Below are 13,151 nucleotides of genomic sequence, written 5' to 3'. Positions count from 1 at the left end.
AAATGTTTTTAGAAATAAATGTTTCAGCTTTTACCTAGAGTTGAGAAGTAATGCAATATGATTCACATTTTTTTAAAGATTTTATTTATTTATTTGACAGAGATCACAAGTAGGCAGAGAGGCAGAGACGAGGAAGCAGGCTCCCCGCTGAGCAGAGTGCCCGAGGCAGGGCTCAACCCCAGGACCCTGAGATCACGATCCAAGCCGAAGGCAGAGGCCCTAACCCACTGAGCCACCCAGGCGCCCCGTGACTCACATTTTAAAAGGTAATGTTATACCATCAGAAGGCAAGGGTGGAAGCAGGCAGATAGGAAGGTAATCCTAGTGAAAGTTGATGGTTGTTTACATCAGGGTGATAGCAAGGGGAGATGATGAGAAATGGCCTGATCCTAGATTATTATGAAGGTGGAGGCAACAGGATGACCTAATGGACTGAATGTGGGGTCTGAGAGGAATAGAGAACGTAAGGATAACTCCAGTAGCTTGAACAATTGGGAAGATGGAGTATTATCATTTGAGAGAAGATTAGTTTGGGTGGTAGTGGGTGAGTAAGTTTGGGTGGGGGGGAGATTCAGAGTTTAATTTTGGATATGTTGACTTCAGGATCTAAGAGGAGACATTAAAGTAGAAATGTAAAGTAAGAAGTTGGACTGATGAATCTAGAATTCAAGAGAGAAGTCTGGACAGGGAATATATATTTGGAAGTAATTAGCATTTGATGCAATTTAAATGATGACCTCCATGTTCATGAGAATAGCTAAGAGAATGAGACAGTCCCTGGTGTGATTCCCTCCTGCATGGCTCTCCTGTGGAACAGCAGTCATTTATCTCTGTCTGCCTTCTCTCCCACCTAAGTTCATGCCACCACACCATGGAAGATTTAATGAACATGGACATGAGTCCCCTGAGGCCCCAGAACTATCCTTTCCGTTGTGAACCTAAAGACTGACAAATATTATCCCTTCAAGGTGGATAATGATGAAAATGAGCACCAGTTATCTTTAAGAAGGGTCAGTGTAGGGGTTGGTGCAAAGGATGAAAAGGACACAGTTGAAGCGGACACAATGAGTTACAAACGCAGTCCGATTAAAGCCACACTGGCAACTTTGAAGATGTCTGTACAGCCAACGGTTTCCCTTCGGGGCTCTGTAGTAACACCACCTGTGGTCTTACAGTTGAAATGTGGTTCAGGGCCTGTGCGTACTAGCAGACAACCCTTAGTAGCTGTGGAGGAAGATGCAGAGTCAGAAGAAAAAAAGGAAGAAACTCCTTAGTGTATCTGGAAAGCATTCTGCCCCTGGAAGGGGTAGTAAGCGTCCAAAGAAAAAAAATATAACTTGTCGCCAGTGAAGACGATGATGAAGATGATGATAATGATGATGATTTTGATGATGAGAAAACTGAAGAAAAGATTCCAGTAAAGAAATCTATACAAGATACTCCAGCCAAAAATGTACAAAAATCAAACCAGAATGGAAAAGAGTCAAAACCATCAACACCAAGATCAAAAAATCTTTCAAACCACAGGAAAAGACTCCCAAAACACCGAAAGGACCTTGTTCTATAGAAGACATTAAAGCAAAAATGCAAGTAAGTGGTTCTCTTCACAAAGTAGAAGCCAAGTTCATCAATCACGTCAAGAATTGTTTCCGGATGACTGACCAAGAGGCCACTGAAGGTCTCTGGCAGAGGAGGAAGTCTCTCCAAGAAAACAGTTTAAACAGTTTGTTAAAATTTTCCATCTTATTTCATTTCTGAAACAGTTGATATCTGGCTGTCCCTTTTATAATGCACAGTGAGAACTTTCTCTTCTATGTCTGATAAATGTCCAGGTTCCATTGCCAAGAATGTGTTGTCTAAAATGCTGTTTAGTTTTTAAAGCTGGAACTCCACCCTTTGCTTGGTTTTAAATATGTATGGAATGTTACAATAAGACATAGTAGTAGTGGTGGTCAGACAAATGGAATGGTGAGGAGACAAAAATATACATGTGAAATAAACTCAGTATTTTAATAAAGTGAAAAAAGAAGAGAGTAAGACATAGCATGGTCACTAATATTATAAGGTTATAGAGAAAAGAAAAACAACAAAGGAGACTGAAAAGGAGTGAAGAGTAATCTAAGAGGTAAACCAAGAGAGTGAAAACACCAAATGTAAAAGTGTAACAAGAACAGAATGATAAATCCTGTCAAAAACTACTAAAGATCAAGTAATTTACTAATGAGCTTAGCGGTAATGAACTTAGGGTTCACTGATGACATTACATAATATTGTATCCAATGGTTCATTCCACTAAAAAAGAATTTTGCTATTTAATAAAAATTCTTCTAAAACAAACAGGTTTTTAAACACTACTCAATGACCCCACTTATTTCAAATAATACATTATACAATGAAATGAAATACAATGACATGTATTTATATAAGTAACGAACCTGGCAGAACTCCTTGCAGCTTATATGATTTTAACTCAATTAAACAAATGCGTATAGAGTGCTTATCATGCTAAACAACAAGCATATAGAAGTGAGGATACAGAAACAAAGTGCTGGCAGTCAAGCTTTCAGACTACTATGGGGAATCAGACAAGTATACAGATAATCACCACATAGAATGGTGCACCAGTTATATGGAAATAGAGAGAAGGGAGCATATCTTAGCTAAACATGAGGGTTAGGGTTGCCTATCTGAAGGAGGTAATGCTTAAATTTAATATGGAAAAAATATCTCCAGTGATATATCTGCAGTGTCTCCAGTATAAGTAAGCAATCTCACTAGCAAGTGTGAGGTAGCCATCCCAGTTAGCACGTGCAACCAACCAGCAACATAAACAGAAAGGTAACAGAAAGATCCTAGTAATGAGAGACCCACAGAGGGACTTGAACTCTGCAAACAACCCTGGCTGCCTTCCATCTGCATGTCTTAAGGAAACCAGGCTCTCTTCATGTCCTGGCTGATGGCAGGGCTGCACACATGCACAGAGGATATGGGAGAAACTAGAAGCCAGGGCAGACTAGAAGCCTGCCTGAACTCTGAATGTGCTCCCAGCCCACATACAGATCCTTCAGGCGGGTAGAAATCTTACTCCACCCTTCATGCTCTGGGTGTTGGAACATAACTCTGACCAACCATAGACTATGAAGCTATACATAAATGTAATGTTGAAAGAAAGAAGCAAGACTCAAAAGAGTACATCTTTTTTAGGCATGAGCTGTGTATGCTTAGCTAAGGTGCCAGAGTTACATCCTGAAGTCATGAAGAATCACTGAAGGATTTAACCAGGGAGTAATGGGTTGGCATTTTAGGATGAAGGCAAGTTGGCAGAGGGCAAGATGAGACACAGAGACCAGGAATAACCCCTGAACCAAGACAGTGGCAATGGAAAGGAGAGCAGAGGAGGCAGAGCTGAGTCAATATGAAACATGTTTAAAGGGGGAATAAACTGATGGAATAATCCATTAGGTGTAGGTGCTGAGGAGACAGTGGAATGTAAAAGTCTTCAGGTTCATGGCCTGAGCCAGAAGGATGGTGGAAACACCTACTAAAACAAAGAATTCAAATGAGGAGGTTGAAAGATGATGAGCTCAGTTTTGATTACACTGAGCTCAGGGTTCACAGAATTCTGAACTGCGAGACTGCTTATGTCATTAAACACGGGACCAAAGTGGTCCAGAAACCTAAGTTCTCGCTCCAGTTCTAGCTCAAACTCGGGCAGGTCAGTTGTTATTTTGGTGCCAAAGTCTATCGTTTATTCAAGTTATCTTCACACAAAATGAAGACAGTAAGACTGCCCTAAGCGCCCTATATACTTACATGAGTGTCATGAGCATAAAAAGAATGCTGTAAAATAAGAATACATTTGATTGCTGCTATCACACACAATTTATCTGGAAACTGTAACTAATAATATGACCAAAATGAAGCCATAAATATTGGAAAAGAAACCATATTTTCACTATGTCAGATAACATGGAAAGCACCAATTAATTATTTTTAAAAGTACTAGAGGTAGGGCGCCTGGGTGGCTCAGTGGGTTAAGCCGCTGCCTTCGGCTCAGGTCATGATCTCAGGGTCCTGGGATCGAGTCCCGCATCGGGCTCTCTGCTCAGCAGGGAGCCTGCTTCCCTCTCTCTCTCTCTGCCTGCCTTTCTGTCTGCTTGTGATCTCTCTCTGTCAAATAAATAAATAAAATCTTTAAAAAAAAAAAAAGTACTAGAGGTAGAAGACAGTTCATTTAGTTAACCAGTTCCAAAACTACCTAGCAAAATCAATCTTTAAAGTGAAAACTTGGGATGCCTGGGTGGCTCAGTCAGTTAAGTATCTGCCTTTGGCTCAGGTCATGATCTCAGGATCCTGGGATGGAGTCCCACATCAGGCTCCTTGCTCAGCGGGGAGTCTGCTTCTCCCTCTGCCTGCCACTCCCTCTGCCTGCCACTTCCCCTGCTTGTGCACTTTCTCTCTCTCTCTCTCTCTTTCTTTCTCTCTCTCCCTCTGACAAATAAAGAAATAAAATTTAACAAAGTGGAAACTTATTGAGGTGCCTGGGTGGCTTAGTCGGTTAACCAACCAACTCCTGATTTTGTCTCAGGTCATAATATCAGGGTTGTGAGATCGAGCCCTGCTTTGGGCTCCATGCTAGGCATGGATTCCACTTGAGATTCTCTCTGTCCCTTGAGATTCCCTCTGCTCCTCTGGCCTGAGCATCCCCTCTCTCCCTCTCTTAGGGAAAAAAAAAAAAAAAAAGATTAAATTTAAAAAATAAAGTGAAAACTTGTTTTCCTAAAAGGTAAGACAATGTTATAGATATGTAATTGCACTCCAAATTTATAAATTTTAAGATAATATTCATTAAAAATACCAATTGGAAATAGACATATGAGGTAAATTCATCAAAACAACTACAACTATACTAGGGTAGTATGATTTTTGATAATTTTTCCCTATATTTTTACAAATATCCATGATCATAATAATATTGTCTGTAGTTGAAGGCCTTTCCCAAGGCTTTGGAAATAAGCATTTTTCAAGTTCAAGTTTCAAGTTAAAAATAACCCATAATAGGTAGAGCACATAGGTGAATTATTTAATGAGAGAGAATGGCTCCCCAGCCAGCAAGATTTGACTGTAATCTGATAGCAACCAAAAGAGAGACTGGCCAATCAATAAAATTTAAAGAGAGAGAGAGAGGAAGAGAGAGAAAGAGAGAGAGATATCAGTGAAGGAAACTTTGGCAGTGTCCACTGGACAGTTCAAGCAAGAGATTCTTACCCTATAAACCTAAAATTGCAATTTCTTCTCAATGGTAAGACTACCCCTATTACAGAGCAAGAGGTATGCCACTCTCAGATTATGTCATTAAATATCTCAGTATTACAACTACACATGAGAATTTGTACTTATTCTGTGTTCATACAATTGTGATTGGCCCATCTACGAAGCAAAAATGAATCATCATGACAGGAGCGTTCCAGTTCACTTGACAATTTTATTAGTTATAAATTAATAAATTAGACTGTCTATACTCTCTCTCTCTCTCTGTCTCCCTCTCTATCCCCCTCTTTCTCTCTCTCTCTCTCTCTCTCTCTCTCCTCTTTCTTTCTCTCTCCTCTCTCTCTCTATATATATAAACTTTAGAACTCAAGGGTAAGATGATCCTGGGCTTCATAAACTCACCACTGTAAAGTTAACTCTCCACAAGGCTTTTTGAAATACAGCCTGTCACCCTGCCCAGGAAACCCAAACATCACTGTGAGCCAAGAATGTGCTTTTAATTGTTAAGCATGCAAAATTACTATCACTATTTAAATTTTAATTTATAAATTTGTAAAGTATTATAGCTTTTCTTTCTCTGATACTCTTGATAATCTTTAAAAGTGATGCTCAAAAATATTTAACTCACAAGTGATATAACCTACTCTTGTTGAAATGATTGCTTAAGATTTGCATATGCTTAAGTGACAAATCATATCATAACACACAATAAATTATGAATGAAAAATCTAGTGTAACTGACTATGATTCAATGTTTATTAGAAAAACACAGCATGCTGTTCCAAGTGCATTTTTCTCCTAATCTCCAAAGATACACTAAAAACAATCTACTTTAGTCTAATCAAGAGACTATATCAATACAATATATTTAATCTTTATCTAGTGACATTTGGGCCCAGAAATAATATTTCATTAACTCACAGTGGATGGCTTAAACAAATACAGCATTATGCCAAAATTTAACAGAAGTAACATGCTCACAACTTCCCTAAAAATGATTATTAATATAGTGATATATAATTTTTAAATAAGCTAGAAGAAAAAGAAAAGTTAACCAAAAATTAAGTATTAACCAACAAAGGTATTGATTTGTTACTCACATAAAAAAACATGATATCTAAGAAACCTATGAAAAACGTCTATTTCTTTTAGTAAACCTTAAAATTGTCATTTAACTTTAGCAAAGAACCTATCAAAACATACTATGTATGCAGAGATAAAAAAAAATGGGTGTTTAACATTTCATTTTTGAAATAAAAATCATTAATTCCAACAATTCAATATATAAATATCACTAACGCGAATGGGTAGGCAAAGTAACTGTACTTAAAATACTAATTCCATTATTTACTCCTTAATTTGATTATGTTTCTGATAGAAATACCTAGTTGGGCTTATATATTATCAGCAAATTTGAGACATGGTCAAGAACTAGTCTTCTCAGATATACATGGAAGCATTTTTAATCCTCTTTAATAATAGTGTGTTTTAGAAATAAAAGAAGTGAAATCTCTTAACAGAATGAGGCTATGCAATTCAGGATTCCTCATCTAACAGAAATTCAATCCCAATTCTCTGTTTAGCTCTCTACTTCATAAAACCCAAATCAAAATTTATAGAAATAATAGATAAACTTGGAAGACATTAAGCTAGGTGAAAGAAGCCAGTCACTAAAAGATAAATGCTGTATGATTCCACTTATATGAGATACCTAGAATAATCAAATTCAGAGAGAGAGTAAATAGAATGGTGATTGCCAGCAGCTGAGAGGAGGGGCCAATGGGAATACCCTTTAGTATTTAATGGGTACAGAGTTTTGTTTTGTTTTAATGTATTTATTTGACAGAGAGATCACAACTAGGAGAGGGGGGGGGGGAAGCACGCTCCCCGCTTAGCAGAGAGCCTGATGCCAGGCTCCATCCTAGGACCCTGAGATCATAACCTGAGCTGAAGGCAGAGGCTTAACCCACTGAGCCACCCAGGTGCCCCTAATGGGTACAAAGTTTTAATTTTGCAATATGAAAAGAGTTCTGGGACTTGGTTGTATTCACAGTAAGAATGTACTTAACTCTATTGAAATGCACAGTTAAAAATGGTTAAGATGGTAAATTACATGTTGTTATGTGTATTTTACCAGAATTTTAAAGATTTTATCTATTTATTTATCTGAGAGAGAGTGTGCATGATTGGGGGAAGAGGCAGAGGGAAAGAAATAAGCACACACCCTGAGTGGGGAGCTCCATGCCAGTCTAGATCCCAGGATCCCCAAGATCATGACCTGAGCCAAAGTAAGACAATTAGCCAACTGAGCTACCCAGGCACCCAACCATAATTTTTTTTAAAATTTAAAAATTGTAAAAATTTAAAAAAAACATAGAAATAATATGTCTTTGTATCTTTTCCTGAGTTTATTCATTACTTTTAGTATATAATGAGAAATAAATTTAGAGTGCACTTGAAGTACCAATAATTTTAAGACAGGAAAAAAGAAAGCCAAGTTAATTATATTGAGATATGTTTTGTCACTTTATATACGCTAGTGATGCTTTAAAACAGTATGTACCTGGCTGTGAGTTGATAATTGTGGGAGCTAGGTGATAGGCACATATGAATTCATTATACCATTCTCTTTACTTTCGTACATTTGAAATTTTTTTATAAGACATTTAAAATAAAGACAGCTGTGCAAATAAGCAAAGTATGAAATTCAGGAGGGCAGCAAGATTGATGGGAATGGCAACCTGGGTTTTCTACCAAGATAGTGTTAAAGGATGGAATAAAGTAAAATATTGACATATTTTATAATCTATTTTTAAAAATATGAATTTGATGTAATTAGAATAATGGTGAGGGGGTTTTTAGGGAAAAGCAACGTGCATTTAACCAGAAAGACTACTGAAAGGAAAGAATTAAAAAATCATCTTAAATTTCTAAGAATAAAATGAAATTGTAAAATTTTACTCTATCTAAATTAGGAAATAAGCCCTTTCAATCAGCTGTTCCTAAGCTGTAAAGAAAGTAATCAAAATATTTCTGGTGTGTTGCTATGTAAAAAGTATGCTAAAGTACCAAATTCAAACCTATACACACATCACCCATATTCAATACATAACAAGATTTTGCCACATTTGCTTCTTCTACCCCTGATTTGTCTTTTATTTTGTTAAGCTAAATTGGTGTCATCTTATACTTTATTCCATAATCAAATATCCCTACTTGTGTTTCAAAAGGTCCTTTTATAGTTGATTTGTTTGACTTGGGATCCAAATAAGGTTCACAAGTTACATTAGGATATGTCTCTTGAATTTCTTTTAATCTAGAGTAGTGCTGCTTAGAATATGGTCTGAACTGTTGTCAGTTCAAGAACTAATTGCTGTCAATCCAAAAACTGTTACCGGTGCTCAAACTCCTTGTTATAGGTCAATAAGATAAATTCAGGTAAGATAAAGTCAGAAAGGAAAAGTAAGGATTTAGATACCTTTTTTTTTTTTTTTTTTTTTTTTTTTTTTAGAGAGTGGTGTGAGGGGCAGAAGCAGAGGGAGAGGGAAGGAGAGAATGTAAAGCAGGTTCCATGCTCAGCATGGTGCCCAACATGGGATTCAATCTCATGACCCTGAGATCATGACCTGAGCTGAAAGAGTCGGATGCTCAACTGACCTAGCCACCTAAGCACCCCCCAAAAAGGGTACTTTAAAAACAAAACAAGCTTGGTCTTCAATACCAGATAGTTAGATATGCAATCCTCTCCTCACTTCTTTACCGAACCATTAACTTTTTAAGGAAATTGAGTCAGTTGCCCTTTAGATTTCTTTATTCTCTATTTGTTTCCTGTGGTGTCAATTAACTTGGTTCTCCATCACTTGACTTTCTTAATTGATTCTATTCAGGTTCAATATTTTGGGCAAGAATATTTCATGGATTGTGCTCTGTGATTCAAATTATAAAACTTCAGCAAGTATATAATATCTGGATGTACTATTTTTAGTAATGCCTAGTAATGCCATGATTAATCACTAGGGTTCAGGTGATGATAGCTCAATCCCTCCTTTGTAAATTCCCCATTAACCCTTCACCTAATAATTTCATCCACTGATTAGTGCCACCTAATTCATTTCATTATGGACTGAAAAGTAGTGATTTTCTAATTCTACCATCCTTTCTACATTTATCAGATGGAATTTTGGGGGGAAAAGTTTCCTTATCAAATCAGTCTATTTAGTTAACATGAAATACAGATAATACAGTAAAGGTAAGATAAATGCTTATTTCTTTCCTTTTGATTAATAATTTCAAAACAAAAATATTCAGTGAGTTAGGTTTGGAGACTCTTCTATTCCACTCTCCCCTGTGTTTGTTCATTCTCTCTCTCTCTCTCTCTCTATGTCTCTCTAAATATTGTATTTCAGAAGTGGCTGAAATGGATGTCTCCGTCAGTTAAGTGGCTGCTCAGGTCCTAATCTCAGAGTCCTGGGATCAAGCCCCAGGTCAGGTGCCCTGCTCAGCAGGAAGCCTACTTCTCCCTCTCCCTCTCCCTCTGCCCCTCCCCACCCATCCCACCCTGGACTCGAGTACACAGGAGTGTGTGCGCATCCGCTCACTCTCTCTAAAATAAATAAATAAAATCTGGGGGAAAAAATACCTTCATTGCATACATTCGTTGTTGTTTGCCATCTTTTGCTCTTCCTCTCATCCTGGAGGACTCAGAATAATACACTAAAGACCAGCATTGTATATTTGGTGGTAAATAGATTTTTACAGAGTTTTCTGAAAACTTAACTACAATTTCATTTATAGCATTATTTCTAAAATAAAAGACTGAAAAACTTCAAACAACCAGCTAAAAATCATAACCATAATATGGCTTTCCATATGCCAGAGACTGTGCTAAACTCTTTGAATGTAAATCCCATTTAATCTACACAACTACCATACTATATGGTGGGTATTATTTTTATTCCTATTTTATAGGTTAAAAAAAAAAATGAAGTTTAGAAACTTTAAGAAATCTGTCCAAAATCCAGCTTGTAAATGGTAGAGCAAGGATTTGTAGCCATGTCTAACTCTGAAGTCCATACTCTTAACGAATATCTTTAATATCTAAAAGACCATTATGTTAAACAATGGCCTTCAACAAGAGTATGTCACCTTCCTGAGAGGTATTTATAAACAAACCTGAAGGTCTGAGTACTCTTTAAAGGAGGCTCTATATAAAGGGATAAATAAGATCCTTTTTAAAAATAACTGTGAGAAAAAAAATAATAGATGACTTTCAGGGGCAGAGGGAGGCATTATAAAGGTATAAAAGCAACCTCTTGGGGTAATGGGTATGATCACCCTCTTGACTGTAGTGAGGGTTCATCGGCCTCACTTACGCACAGCTTGTTGTTACCCAATTTTACCTCAAGACTACTATTTTTTTGATAAAATAAAAACAAATTTCTGGAGCCTATAAAGTAAAACAACAGTATAAGTATTCTCTCCAAACAGTCCCACAAAAGACTGAGATAAAGACTGAATGAAGGTTTGAAGGAAAAAAACCAAGTGACTGATTCAGAATTTCCTTCATAAAAGTGGGACAGCACTGCAGATATTAAGTGGCAAAAATACTAACCTACCAAAATTCACAAGAGAGGTATCTGCTTTGCCGAGAGCCCCCTTTACATAATTCAGATCAGCAACATGCACTGAAGTAGGGCTGGGCAAGAAACCACAGTCGTACCACACACATACCCAATAACAGAATGTAAATCACCACACATATCCCACATATTATTCATCAGTAGCATGTTGGGTTTGGTCCTGTTTCTGAAAAATGTTTTTTAAGTAGTTGCCAATATCTGAAAATTTACTTTTCTTGAAAGGTCTGGTAACCCCTGTGTCACATTCCCAACCTGGCAAGAGAGCAAACACTCTGCTGGGCACAGGCCTTAGGACTCAGGGTCCAGATTGTCTTGTACCTGGCAGCTTGATCCATTTATGTTACAAATACCTGGACTCCAGGGCTTTTGAGTCTGTAGTCCTTGCCCTAAGGTTACAAAGATTTTCTCTAAACAGTGTTCTGTTTTGTTTTGGTACTATCTATGGGCTCACCTCCACATTAAAAAACAAACAACAAAACAAACAAACAACAAAAAAAAAACCTGCCCTTAATTAGAGGTGCAATTCTAACTCTGAAGGGTAGGTAACTTTCCTAACTGAGCAGGCAATGGCAACGAACAAGAAGCCAATGACAGCCATACCCCACCCCTGAAACAGAGGACAGACAAGAATAAAAGCAAATCCTGGAAACTAGTTCTTGGCACACTAGATTCAACAAATTCACAGAAGACATTTCTAACAGATATAATATTATCATGAATCTCCCTCCTGGAGACCCTTCCCAGCATTCCCCAACAAACGTGTGTGTGTGTGTGTGTGTGTGTGTGTTTGTGCATGTGCGTGGAAATGCACTCATGCACATGTATACACACACACAGTCCCATCTCCCTCCCTAACCTTTTCCTCCCCCCATTCTACCAGGTCACTGAAATAGTAGCTGGAGCATCTATTATTCTACTTCTAGCTTAAGACAAGAAAATTTCTTTTTTAAAATTTATTTTTAAAAAAAAATTTGTGGAAAGGAAAGGAAAAGTTTCTCAGGAATAACCATACAAATTATTACAGATCAAACGGGATCAGAAACCTACATTTATCCAATGAATAAACAGCCAAATTTTAAAGAAACCATCTATCAGAAATATGATATTAAAGTCAGGATGGGGACACCTGGGTGGCTCAGCCAGTTAAGCAGCTGCCTTCAGCTCAGGTTAGGACTCTAAGGTCCTGGGATCAAGTGCCACAACGGTCTCCCTGTTCAGCAGGGAGCCTGCTTCTCCCTCTGTCTGTCACTCCCTCTCCTTGTGTGCTCTCTCTCTATCTCTGATTATAAATAAATAAATAAAGTCAGGATGAAGAAAATAAAAGATGAATAAAGATGAATAAACACTCAAACACAATAGCAATCAAAATTATAAAACACTCAGGAAAAAGATTAATAAAAGGTGCTAATAATAAAATCATGTTATCCCAGAGCAGGAGATGCCTTATGAACTGTCCAGTCACAAACTTAAAAGAGTGGGGCTGGAGTCTCTCATGATATTCCCCCACTCCCGCCCCATGAAAGCTTAGCTGGCATGTGACCCAAAGGGAAATCATGGCTTCTCTCTCTGGTGACACTGTGGATTGGGTCAAGAACTGCATTTCCCTGGCCTACTTCTGAATCATAGGAATCAGCTCTAAAGTATTCACATTTCTCAGAGTTCATATAGCAAACAGAGCCAATAATCACAAAAATTGGGAATCACCACTTTTTTTTAGGTATCAGATTAAGAAATCAAGTAGAGAAAATTTATCCTATCAGAAAATTATCTCGAGGAGCTTTTGAGAGAGAAACCTTCCTAAGTATAATCCATACTAAGTATATGTGTAGAAATAGATGAGTCCATAGACCTTTTACATCATCATTACTGAATAGAACCAAAGAAAGAATGCTTTGGAATGTGTTTACATCATTAAGAAATTTCCAATTAATTCATTCCTCAATATTTCAGACTTTGTGATTGTTTGACTCTGGTTTGGTTTCAGGATTATCTTTCCACTCTCTGGACAAAAGCACTTTCCTAAGAAAATAAATAGTATAAATAAATGGTTTAAAGCACCACAGAAGCATCTGTTTACATTCAGATAATTAATATGCTAAGCATTCTTATCTATTAAATTAAAGGAGGTCACCTAAGGACTTTTCTAGATAATACTTTATTAGCCCAATTATAATGAGTATATATAGTTGAAACAATAAAATGGACATCTGTTTTAAAACAGTCTTCAATTTAAGCCTTTTA

The 13,151-nt window shown here is 37.3% G+C and overlaps 1 protein-coding gene and 1 pseudogene across 15 annotated transcripts in view; one reads left to right on the top strand and one right to left on the bottom strand.

The window, feature by feature from the left end:
- The window catches only part of ATG10 (autophagy related 10), a 315,713-nt gene that overhangs the window by 197,826 nt on the left and 104,736 nt on the right, over window positions 1–13,151 (bottom strand). The gene's annotated exons all lie outside the window — the stretch shown is intronic.
- On the top strand, window positions 872–1,801 carry LOC125100650 (nucleophosmin-like; annotated as a pseudogene).

Source organism: Lutra lutra, chromosome 5, assembly GCF_902655055.1.
Source record: "Lutra lutra chromosome 5, mLutLut1.2, whole genome shotgun sequence".
Taxonomy (NCBI): Eukaryota; Metazoa; Chordata; class Mammalia; order Carnivora; family Mustelidae; genus Lutra; species Lutra lutra.
Note: the sequence above shows the minus strand (reverse complement) of the source record. Positions and strands in the feature narration are given on the sequence as shown.